This window comes from Bombus huntii, unplaced genomic scaffold (genome assembly GCF_024542735.1).
Source record: "Bombus huntii isolate Logan2020A unplaced genomic scaffold, iyBomHunt1.1 ctg00000248.1, whole genome shotgun sequence".
Lineage (NCBI taxonomy): Eukaryota > Metazoa > Arthropoda > Insecta > Hymenoptera > Apidae > Bombus > Bombus huntii.
Genome location: NW_026099463.1, coordinates 25001 through 37500, shown reverse-complemented (window position 1 = coordinate 37500; position 12500 = coordinate 25001). Strand labels below are relative to the sequence as shown.

The following is a 12500-nucleotide window of genomic DNA, read 5'->3' as shown; positions in this document are numbered from 1 at the left end:
AAGTTTTTTTCTCGAGCCTCGCCAAAGGGGATCGTCTTCTTCCTCGTCTACGATCTCTCCGACGACGACGACCGTACGAACAACTTCGTAACGGACTCACATGCGCATCTTCCTCGGGTACAGAAACGCTGCGGAAAACACCTCGAGCTTGTAGTTACAGCAGCACCCGTGTATAGCCGATCTTAGACACACGCTAGTTCGCACACGCGTTACATATATAATATGTAAGATTTCCGACGAACGTGGCTTTTCGGGAGCCAGGCGCGCGGGCAGAGAGATACACGACGACGGGGAAAATTCGTCCCGATACGAGTACGTGTACTCTCCGATCTCCGCGCGACGCTGGGGATCATACCTCCCTAAGTCGTCAGAGCGCTCGAAGAAATCTCGCGTGTGCGTTCCCGGATCTACGGCTGATACTTTCGGGGCTTGTAAAAAAGCACAGAGCGTGTAAAACGCAACGACGACCCATCGATGCGACGGTCCTCGTTGTTGTCAGTCGCTTTCGCGAAGAGACGGAGTGGGCATTCGATCCCTGGGGCTGTACGAGAGTCTTAAGAAAAGACGGTAGATTATGGCAAAGTTTCGCACGCCATCGAGTTTAGGTTTTTTTTTTGGTTCTCTCTTCTCTCCTCTCTCGACCGAGTTCCCATATTTGCTTTCTCTCTCAGTCTCGCCAAATATAATATTCTTTTAAGACGACGTCGGGGGCGCGGACCTTCGTGCGTCGAACACCGGCAAACGTAGCATATATCGCCTGATATGAAAAAAAAATCGGTCACGAGGAGAACACTACGAGTATATACGTTCGATAACCGATACACGAAGCGGTGCATAAGCGGGCGGTCGCCCTCGTAAGGACGACTCACGACGCCGCGAGCACTCACGCAGGTCCGTGACCGGTTCTCTCCGCTCTTATTCGTATCCCTTCGTATACCTTCGTCCGACTCTGAAACGTTCTCTTATAATTTTTAAGAAGAACGACGGCGGGTTGTCAAGGCAAGAAGGGACAGAGAGAGACAGAGGTAGAGTTTCGTAGTCTCCCGTGAACACGATAGATTATATATCGAGCATGCGTACGACTTGCACGGTCTCTGCACGACCGCGACGAACGCCGACGAGCGTCCAACAATCGCTCGTACGTCGCGTATGTTCTCTCCGTCCGCTCTTATTCGTATCCTCGTTCTTGTACCTTCGTCCGACTCTGAAACGTTCTCTTATATAAAGAAGAACGACGGCGGGTTGTTAAGGCAAGAAGGGACAGAGAGAGACAGATACGGAGAGTAACGATACGCAACGCAAGCAGTCTTAGGTTTACGTGAGCAACCCTCAGCCAGGCGTGGTCCAGGAATTGTATCCGTGGACCGCAATGTGCGTTCGAAATGTCGATGTTCATGTGTCCTGCAGTTCACACGTTGACGCGCAATTAGCTGCGTTCTTCATCGACCCACGAGCCAAGTGATCCACCGTTCAGGGTAATCTTTTATAAATTTACAACAGTTCAATACTCAAATGTACTCTTCTCGGTTCTAGCGAAGCCGAGTTCCGTCACGTTCGACCAACGGGAATCGAACGCGCAGAAGTCGCCATAGGATTGACGACACAAAAACGTTCGAAAAAAAAAGAAAACGACGAACGCGCGAAGATACGCGCGTTCGCCGGCCGGGCGTAAAGTACATTATGATATATAACAACCATCGAGATCGAAGCTCCGTTCGTCAGGAAACGACGGGGATATACACCCGATTCTGAATCCTCTGTACAGCACACGATCTCGCGAACGAGTAAGCACGGTGGCTAGCCCATGTTATATATGTGTTTGATTCTACTCTCTCGTCCAATTATTCAAGAAACAGCGCGCGTGCATCTCTCCATCGTTCGGGTGATAGTAAAGATTCGATGGGATTCGCGCGGCCGTCCGCCTCGAGCGGTCTTTCGTCCCAATATCCAGAAGCAGAGTTTGAAAAACTCTAGCGACGGCACGGGTGTCCGACTCACGACATCGAGGTTTCGAAGCCGGCGATCCCCTCCGAACGGATGGCGACCACGCGACCGACTGAAAGCATGAAAAATCGACGAAAGATAGAACACATCTCCGTTCGGGTGGTGTTTTTTCTTTAAAAAAAAAAAAAAAAACAAAAATTCGATGGGACTCGCAGCCATCGTCCTCGCGCGGTCTTTCGTCCCGATATCCAGAAGCAGAGTTTGAAAAACTCTAGCGACGGCACGGGTGTCCGACTCACGACAACGAGGATAGACAGCCGGTCCCCTCCGAACGGGTTATGCGATGATAAACTCGATGAAACTTTAGTCTCGTTCAGGTAGTGTGTGTCTTGTAAATCAAAAATTCGATGGGACACGCATCCATCGTCCTCGCGCGGTCTTTCGTCCCAACATCCAGAAGCAGAGTTTGAAAAACTCTAGCGACGGCACGGGTGTCCGACTCACGACAACGAGGATAGACAGCCGGTCCCCTCTGAACGGTATATTATATATGAGATGATAGACGACAAACTGGATGAAACTTTAAGTCTCGTTCAGGTAGTGTGTAAATCAAAAATTCGATGGGACTCGCATCCGTCGTCCTCGCGCGGTCTTTCGTCCCGATATCCAGAAGCAGAGTTTGAAAAACTCTAGCGACGGCACGGGTGTCCGACTCACGACAACGAGGAAAGACAGCCGGTCCCCTCTGAACGGTATATTATATGAAACTTTAAGTCTCGTTCAGGTAGTGTGTAAGTCAAAAATTCGATGGGACTCGCATCCGTCGTCCTCGCGCGGTCTTTCGTCCCGATATCCAGAAGCAGAGTTTGAAAAACTCTAGCGACGGCACGGGTGTCCGACTCACGACAACGAGGATAGACAGCCGGTCCCCTCTGAACGGTATATTATATATGCGATGATAGACGACAAACTGGATGAAACTTTAAGTCTCGTTCAGGTAGTGTGTAAATAAAAAATTCGATGGGACTCGCATCCGTCGTCCTCGCGCGGTCTTTCGTCCCGATATCCAGAAGCAGAGTTTGAAAAACTCTAGCGACGGCACGGGTGTCCGACTCACGACAACGAGGAAAGACAGCCGGTCCCCTCTGAACGGTATATTATATGAAACTTTAAGTCTCGTTCAGGTAGTGTGTAAGTCAAAAATTCGATGGGACTCGCATCCGTCGTCCTCGCGCGGTCTTTCGTCCCGATATCCAGAAGCAGAGTTTGAAAAACTCTAGCGACGGCACGGGTGTCCGACTCACGACAACGAGGATAGACAGCCGGTCCCCTCTGAACGGTATATAATATGAAACTTTAAGTCTCGTTCAGGTAGTGTGTAAGTCAAAAATTCGATGGGACTCGCATCCGTCGTCCTCGCGCGGTCTTTCGTCCCGATATCCAGAAGCAGAGTTTGAAAAACTCTAGCGACGGCACGGGTGTCCGACTCACGACAACGAGGATAGACAGCCGGTCCCCTCTGAACGGTATATAATATACATTATGCGACGGTAGACGATCAACTAGACGAAACTTTAGTCTCGTTCAGGTGGTGTAAAAAAAATTCGATGGGATACGCACGCACGGCTGTCGTCGTCCTCGAGCGGTCTTTCGTCCCAATATCCAGAAGCAGAGTTTGAAAAACTCTAGCGACGGCACGGGTGTCCGACTCACGACATCGAGGCTTCGAAGCCGGCGGCGTTCCCCTCTGAACGAACTTCGGCTAGACTAGTTACGAATCGTTGCTACACATCGTCTTCATCGTCGTCGTCGTCGACATCGACATCATCATCATATCATCATCATCATCATCATCATCATCATCGGTCATCGTCGCATAGCGGGCCAACATCCACGCGATGCGTCTTCGTTCTAGGTTACCCGATCCACGAGTATGTTACACGTGGTTTCGTTATTTCGAACGAAACGACATACGAAGAGCACACGCCCTTTGGGTAGGAAGCACGTTTCGAGAACGACGAGAGTTTCGATGAAAGAGACGAGAGAAGTCGACGCAGAAGGTATCCATGGATCTTCGAAGAGAACCTTCGAAGATGTATATCGGTATCCTTTCGCTCTGCGCGACTCGCTACAAGTTCTTTCGCTCTCGTCGACTCGTTCTAGACGCTTCGTTCGATCCCAAAGAGGAGTCTTCGATATGTCCCGTTGCTAGGAGGAGAACAAACGCAACACAGACCACGAAACATAGAAGAGAATAGGCGAGCATGATCACTCCGACACGAGGCACTTTAGAGATTTTCTTATTAGTTTGCATGGACTTTTATATTTCGTTTGTACGGTTTCCACGATGCAAATACGAAATACGAGATCGTGACGGCGGGTCTTTCTGTGTACGGCCTCTCGCAGGCGCCACGACTGCATTTCTCTTTACACCTGGTTTCCATCGTAATTTTTTCGTTTGATATCGAGCCTTAACTTTTGTTGGCTCTTTCGAAGCTAGAGTTCCCTTTTATTAGAATTTCATATATATATATATTATATGTTATATGTTTTATTCGGAGACGGCGGGTCTTTCTGTTTACGACCTCACGCAGGCGCCTCGAATAAGTTTCATTCGCATTTCGTTTTTATACTTGTATATATATATCTCTTCATCCCGATGATCGAGAGAGAGTGCCACCTTCTCTTCGTATAATTCCGTAGCTGGAGGGTCGTCTCCTCCTTAAGAATATTTCTATTCGTGCCAACGGAGGTTGCCAAGCTCCCTGGCGTTTTCGTTTGTTAAAGTATATAGCTTGTTAATACGTCGTATATACTTTCGTCGATACAGGAGGAGTACGGCTCCTTACCGACCATTGTGATATATATTTCATAGTTTTTATATGTGTTCAAGTCAAATTCTTTTGGTATCGTATCGTTAATGATCCTTCCGCAGGTTCACCTACGGAAACCTTGTTACGACTTTTACTTCCTCTAAATGATCAAGTTTGGTCATCTTCCCGGTAACATCGGCAATGCTTATCACATTGGCCGCGCACCAGTCCGAAGACCTCACTAAATCATTCAATCGGTAGTAGCGACGGGCGGTGTGTACAAAGGGCAGGGACGTAATCAACGCGAGCTTATGACTCGCGCTTACTGGGAATTCCTCGTTCATGGGGAATAATTGCAAGCCCCAATCCCTAGCACGAAGGAGGTTCAGCGGGTTACCCGGGCCTTTCGGCCAGGGAAAACACGCTGATTCCTTCAGTGTAGCGCGCGTGCGGCCCAGAACATCTAAGGGCATCACAGACCTGTTATTGCTCAATCTCGTGCGGCTAGAAGCCGCCTGTTCCTCTAAGAAGATTTGTTTGTACGTTGGTAGTAAAAACCCACCGACCGAAGCCGGGGGCCTTCGAGATACCATAAGTTACGTCTATTTAGCAGGCTAGAGTCTCGTTCGTTATCGGAATTAACCAGACAAATCGCTCCACCAACTAAGAACGGCCATGCACCACCACCCACCGAATCAAGAAAGAGCTATCAATCTGTCAATCCTTCCGGTGTCCGGGCCTGGTGAGGTTTCCCGTGTTGAGTCAAATTAAGCCGCAGGCTCCACTCCTGGTGGTGCCCTTCCGTCAATTCCTTTAAGTTTCAGCTTTGCAACCATACTTCCCCCGGAACCCAAAAGCTTTGGTTTCCCGGAAGCTGCCCGCCGAGTCATCGGAGGAACTTCGGCGGATCGCTGGCTGGCATCGTTTATGGTTAGAACTAGGGCGGTATCTGATCGCCTTCGAACCTCTAACTTTCGTTCTTGATTAATGAAAACATTTTTGGCAAATGCTTTCGCTTCTGTCCGTCTTGCGACGATCCAAGAATTTCACCTCTAACGTCGCAATACGAATGCCCCCATCTGTCCCTATTAATCATTACCTCGGGGCTCCGAAAACCAACAAAATAGAACCGAGGTCCTATTCCATTATTCCATGCACACAGTATTCAGGCGAAGGTAGCCTGCTTTAAGCACTCTAATTTGTTCAAAGTAAACGTATCGGCCCACCTCGACACTCAGTGAAGAGCACCGCGATGGGATATTAGTTGGACCGCCCGCGAGGAGCTAAGCCCACCGATAGGACGTACCACATAATGCCAGTTAAACACCGCGAGCGGTGAACCGACACTGTGACACACAGATTCAACTACGAGCTTTTTAACCGCAACAACTTTAATATACGCTATTGGAGCTGGAATTACCGCGGCTGCTGGCACCAGACTTGCCCTCCAATTGGTCCTCGTTAAAGGATTTAAAGTGTACTCATTCCGATTACGGGGCCTCGGATGAGTCCCGTATCGTTATTTTTCGTCACTACCTCCCCGTGCCGGGAGTGGGTAATTTGCGCGCCTGCTGCCTTCCTTGGATGTGGTAGCTGTTTCTCAGGCTCCCTCTCCGGAATCGAACCCTGATTCCCCGTTACCCGTTACAACCATGGTAGGCGCAGAACCTACCATCGACAGTTGATAAGGCAGACATTTGAAAGATGCGTCGCCGGTGCTAGATGACCATGCGATCAGCACAAAGTTATTCAGAGTCACCAAAACAAACGATGGACGGACAGACGAGCCATCCGCCACCGATTGGTTTTGATCTAATAAAAGCATTCCTACCATCTCTGGTCGGAATCTGTTTGCATGTATTAGCTCTAGAATTACCACAGTTATCCAAGTAAATGTAGGTATGATCTAAGAAACCATAACTGATTTAATGAGCCATTCGCGGTTTCACCTTAATGCGGCATGTACTGAGACATGCATGGCTTAATCTTTGAGACAAGCATATGACTACTGGCAGGATCAACCAGGGATCTTATTCGTATAACAATTCTTATAAATTTCGTTTAAGTTCTCTTCGTGTCGTAGGTGGGACGTAAGCACCGTACGACGAGACTTTTCGTTCTTAAGATAGATATATCTATAAAATATATCTCCTAGCGACGTTCGAGATACACCCATAGTTCAGTAATAATCTTCGAACGCCGCTCGCAGCCACTTTGTAATTCTCAACTCCACCTCCTCTCTTCTCTCTCTCTCTTTCTCATAGTCTTATATAAAATGTTTAGAATCGTACTTCTAAAGGAACATTTCCATAATGCTGTCTTCGTGTAAAAAGACTTATTAGAATATCTTAGCGGTAAAGCACGTATACGCACCTCACGCTGAACGAACAAGCGCGTATCCCAGTGCGTCGCGCTGGACATACCGTAAGAATATTCTTTCAATCGGTAGAACATTTTCGGCAGAAGACATACTACGCAAAGATAGTACGCTCCTACCGCCTCATCGGATACTTCTGCGAAAGCAGAAGTTTTTATAGAAAGCAGACGGTTATACTCTTTTGAATGAATCGATGCTCAGTTAGTACAAGCACACACGCATCTAACAATTTTTGTTAGAATACGTACACACAGGTCACCAGCTTCCCGACTCAGGGGAACCTTGCCACGATATTTGGTCATTACGTCCAGGACAGCGACCCGCGGCGCAGCAGTGTAGAGAAAAAACCAGAACGAGAACGGAGGAACAGTCGAGAAATAGCGTAAAATACACTAAGACTCGAGGAGCGGTGACTGAATTCTCAACCGAGGCCGTAGAATAGCCACGCGCTCAACGCTGTTCCGACCGAACCGTCCGGCTCGACGTCTCTCTTATAGATACGAAAGCGCCAGCCGGAAGGCCGGCGCCGGCCGGGCTAGCGGCCGCGCGCTTACGGTGCAAAACCTCCGTAGCAACGTACCGTTCGGAAGGGACGCTGGAACTTAGTCTCGCGAACGCTCGATCACTACTATACAAAGCCAATATCCAACCATCGAAATACATTACCAGACGTTTTATTAACATAATAGAAATGCATTTTTACCAAAAAATTAATTTTTTTTTTCACCGAAAAATTGCATCAGTAAACATACTCTTTTATCGAATACGGACAAAAAATAAGTTTATAATCAATTACAATACGTTAAAATAAGTAGAAATATGCAAAAAAATATATACCTTGTAACGTTAATTAACGAAAAAATTAGAAAAATATCCCAGTCGTGTCAGTTCGACGAACGCTAATTTTTTGAAAAAATCGATAAAAATGTTTAATCCCGACGTATTTAATAGAGATAGAACGATTCCCGTAAAAAAATTTATACCTTGTAACGCTTTTTAACGAATAAACTCGAAAAAACTTTTTCGCCCTCGGAATTTTTCTAAGTCCCAACGTACCGGCTCGGAATTTTTCTATGTTCCAACGACCGGTCGTGTCGGTCCAAACGTTTTTATATCCGTCTGCCGACGATATAAACGCTTAATCCCGACGTATTTTATCGAGTTATAACGATTTCTTGAAAAATATTCGTACGTTATAACGCTTTTTAACGAATTAATCGAAAAAGAGTGTTCGGTCCGAAAATTTTCTAAGTACGAACGACCGGCCGCATAGGTCCGTTTTTAAAAATCGTTCTCGGACGGAAATAAACCATTAATCCCGACGTATTTCGTCGAGTTACGTCGATTTATGCAAAAAAATTCATACCTTGTAACGCTTTTTAACGAATAAACTCGAAAAAACTTTTTCGCCCTCGGAATTTTTCTAAGTCCCAACGTACCGGCTCGGAATTTTTCTATGTTCCAACGACCGGTCGTGTCGGTCCAAACGTTTTTATATCCGTCTGCCGACGATATAAACGCTTAATCCCGACGTATTTTATCGAGTTATAACGATTTCTTGAAAAATATTCGTACGTTATAACGCTTTTTAACGAATTAATCGAAAAAGAGTGTTCGGTCCGAAAATTTTCTAAGTACGAACGACCGGCCGCATAGGTCCGTTTTTAAAAATCGTTCTCGGACGGAAATAAACCATTAATCCCGACGTATTTCGTCGAGTTACGTCGATTTATGCAAAAAAATTCATACCTTGTAACGCTTTTTAACGAATAAACTCGAAAAAACTTTTTCGCCCTCGGAATTTTTCTAAGTCCCAACGTACCGGCTCGGAATTTTTCTATGTTCCAACGACCGGTCGTGTCGGTCCAAACGTTTTTATATCCGTCTGCCGACGATATAAACGCTTAATCCCGACGTATTTTATCGAGTTATAACGATTTCTTGAAAAATATTCGTACGTTATAACGCTTTTTAACGAATTAATCGAAAAAGAGTGTTCGGTCCGAAAATTTTCTAAGTACGAACGACCGGCCGCATAGGTCCGTTTTTAAAAATCGTTCTCGGACGGAAATAAACCATTAATCCCGACGTATTTCGTCGAGTTACGTCGATTTATGCAAAAAAATTCATACCTTGTAACGCTTTTTAACGAATAAACTCGAAAAAACTTTTTCGCCCTCGGAATTTTTCTAAGTCCCAACGTACCGGCTCGGAATTTTTCTATGTTCCAACGACCGGTCGTGTCGGTCCAAACGTTTTTATATCCGTCTGCCGACGATATAAACGCTTAATCCCGACGTATTTTATCGAGTTATAACGATTTCTTGAAAAATATTCGTACGTTATAACGCTTTTTAACGAATTAATCGAAAAAGAGTGTTCGGTCCGAAAATTTTCTAAGTACGAACGACCGGCCGCATAGGTCCGTTTTTAAAAATCGTTCTCGGACGGAAATAAACCATTAATCCCGACGTATTTCGTCGAGTTACGTCGATTTATGCAAAAAAATTCATACCTTGTAACGCTTTTTAACGAATAAACTCGAAAAAACTTTTTCGCCCTCGGAATTTTTCTAAGTCCCAACGTACCGGCTCGGAATTTTTCTATGTTCCAACGACCGGTCGTGTCGGTCCAAACGTTTTTATATCCGTCTGCCGACGATATAAACGCTTAATCCCGACGTATTTTATCGAGTTATAACGATTTCTTGAAAAATATTCGTACGTTATAACGCTTTTTAACGAATTAATCGAAAAAGAGTGTTCGGTCCGAAAATTTTCTAAGTACGAACGACCGGCCGCATAGGTCCGTTTTTAAAAATCGTTCTCGGACGGAAATAAACCATTAATCCCGACGTATTTCGTCGAGTTACGTCGATTTATGCAAAAAAATTCATACCTTGTAACGCTTTTTAACGAATAAACTCGAAAAAACTTTTTCGCCCTCGGAATTTTTCTAAGTCCCAACGTACCGGCTCGGAATTTTTCTATGTTCCAACGACCGGTCGTGTCGGTCCAAACGTTTTTATATCCGTCTGCCGACGATATAAACGCTTAATCCCGACGTATTTTATCGAGTTATAACGATTTCTTGAAAAATATTCGTACGTTATAACGCTTTTTAACGAATTAATCGAAAAAGAGTGTTCGGTCCGAAAATTTTCCAAGTACGAACGACCGGCCGCATAGGTCCGTTTTTAAAAATCGTTCTCGGACGGAAATAAACCATTAATCCCGACGTATTTCGTCGAGTTACGTCGATTTATGCAAAAAAATTCATACCTTGTAACGCTTTTTAACGAATAAACTCGAAAAAACTTTTTCGCCCTCGGAATTTTTCTAAGTCCCAACGTACCGGCTCGGAATTTTTCTATGTTCCAACGACCGGTCGTGTCGGTCCAAACGTTTTTATATCCGTCTGCCGACGATATAAACGCTTAATCCCGACGTATTTTATCGAGTTATAACGATTTCTTGAAAAATATTCGTACGTTATAACACTTTTTAACGAGTTATTTGGAGGGGATCTTTCGGCCTTTTCGTAGCGGTGCGAAAAAATTCTAAGTTCCAACGTCCCAGTCACGTTGGTCCGGAGGATGAAATTTTTCAAAAAAATAAAGTGAAATCGCTACTTTCGACTAGATTTCGTCGAAACGTAACGATTTCACGCAAAATTTCGATACGTTATAACGCTTTTTAGCGAGTTATTTCGAGTTGAACTTTCGGTACTTTCGTAACGGGGCGAAAAAATTCTAAGTTCCAACGTCCCGGTCACGTTGGTCCGGAGGATGAAATTTTTTAAAAAAATAAAGTGAAATCGCTACTTTCGACTAGATTTCGTCGAAACGTAACGATTTCACGCAAAATTTCGATACGTTATAACGCTTTTTAGCGAGTTATTTCGAGTTGAACTTTCGGTACTTTCGTAACGGGGCGAAAAAATTCTAAGTTCCAACGTCCCGGTCAGGTTGGTCCGGAGGACGAAATTTTTTAAAAAAATAAAGTGAAATCGCTACTTTCGACTAGATTTCGTCGAAACGTAACGATTTCACGCAAAATTTCGATACGTTATAACGCTTTTTAGCGAGTTATTTCGAGTTGAACTTTCGGTACTTTCGTAACGGGGCGAAAAAATTCTAAGTTCCAACGTCCCGGTCACGTTGGTCCGGAGGATGAAATTTTTTAAAAAAATAAAGTGAAATCGCTACTTTCGACTAGATTTCGTCGAAACGTAACGATTTCACGCAAAATTTCGATACGTTATAACGCTTTTTAGCGAGTTATTTCGAGTTGAACTTTCGGTACTTTCGTAACGGGGCGAAAAAATTCTAAGTTCCAACGTCCCGGTCACGTTGGTCCGGAGGATGAAATTTTTTAAAAAAATAAAGTGAAATCGCTACTTTCGACTAGATTTCGTCGAAACGTAACGATTTCACGCAAAATTTCGATACGTTATAACGCTTTTTAGCGAGTTATTTCGAGTTGAACTTTCGGTACTTTCGTAACGGGGCGAAAAAATTCTAAGTTCCAACGTCCCGGTCACGTTGGTCCGGAGGATGAAATTTTTTAAAAAAATAAAGTGAAATCGCTACTTTCGACTAGATTTCGTCGATACGTAACGATTTCACTGATAATTTCGATGCGTTATAACGCTTTTTCTCGAGTTATTTCGACTCGAACGTTCGAACAGTGGCGAATATTTCAAAGTCCCTGCGACGCAACGATACGCTCTTACGCGTTGCTCGCTCGCTCCGCTCGCTCGAAAAAAAAATAGCCCAACCCAAAACCAATCCCTTTCGCGTTCGTTCTTCGATTTCATCGAAATCTTCGTTCGAACGCTCGGGATCGGTTTTGGGTTGGGCTATATTCGTCCGAGCGAGCGCAGCGAGCGAGCATTTGTCGCGATTATTTTCCTCGTTTTCGTCTCTCTCGTGAAACGGGAAAAAACGTGGAAAACGGGAAAAAACGGGAAAAAACGGGAAAAAACGCGAAGAAACGGGAAAAAACGCGAAAAAACGTTTAAAAATATTTGAAAAAGCGCGCGCGCGCGCGCAAGACGAGCTGCGCAGAACGGCGTACCTTAAGAGAGTGTTACCTACTCCGGCGCATACCCGCTGATTCGGAGGTGCGCGCGCAGCGGTAGCACGAGCGGCTAAGTCCAGCGGCGTATTGCTTTTTACTGGCACGCGACAAAGTTGCAGCGGCGTATCGCTTTCTATTCGTGCGTCTCGTTGTTTGATTTAAAGGAAAAAAAAAATCGCTACGCACGACCATCGGCCGTACGTAGCGAAATTATTTTTTTTAACCGCAGGAGACAAAGTCCCAGCGGCGTATTGCTTTCTGTTTGTACGCGACTAAGTCCAGCGG

The 12500-nt window shown here is 45.3% G+C and overlaps 2 non-coding genes across 2 annotated transcripts; both read right to left on the bottom strand.

The window, feature by feature from the left end:
* Nucleotides 1–1323: 1323 nt before the first annotated feature.
* On the bottom strand, nt 1324–1478 carry LOC126877801 (5.8S ribosomal RNA). Its single transcript, XR_007695342.1, has one exon. It is a non-coding gene; the product is annotated as a 5.8S ribosomal RNA (ribosomal RNA).
* Nucleotides 1479–4862: 3384 nt separating this feature from the next.
* LOC126877802 (small subunit ribosomal RNA) lies at nt 4863–6785 on the bottom strand. Its single transcript, XR_007695343.1, has one exon. It is a non-coding gene; the product is annotated as a small subunit ribosomal RNA (ribosomal RNA).
* Nucleotides 6786–12500: the final 5715 nt, after the last annotated feature.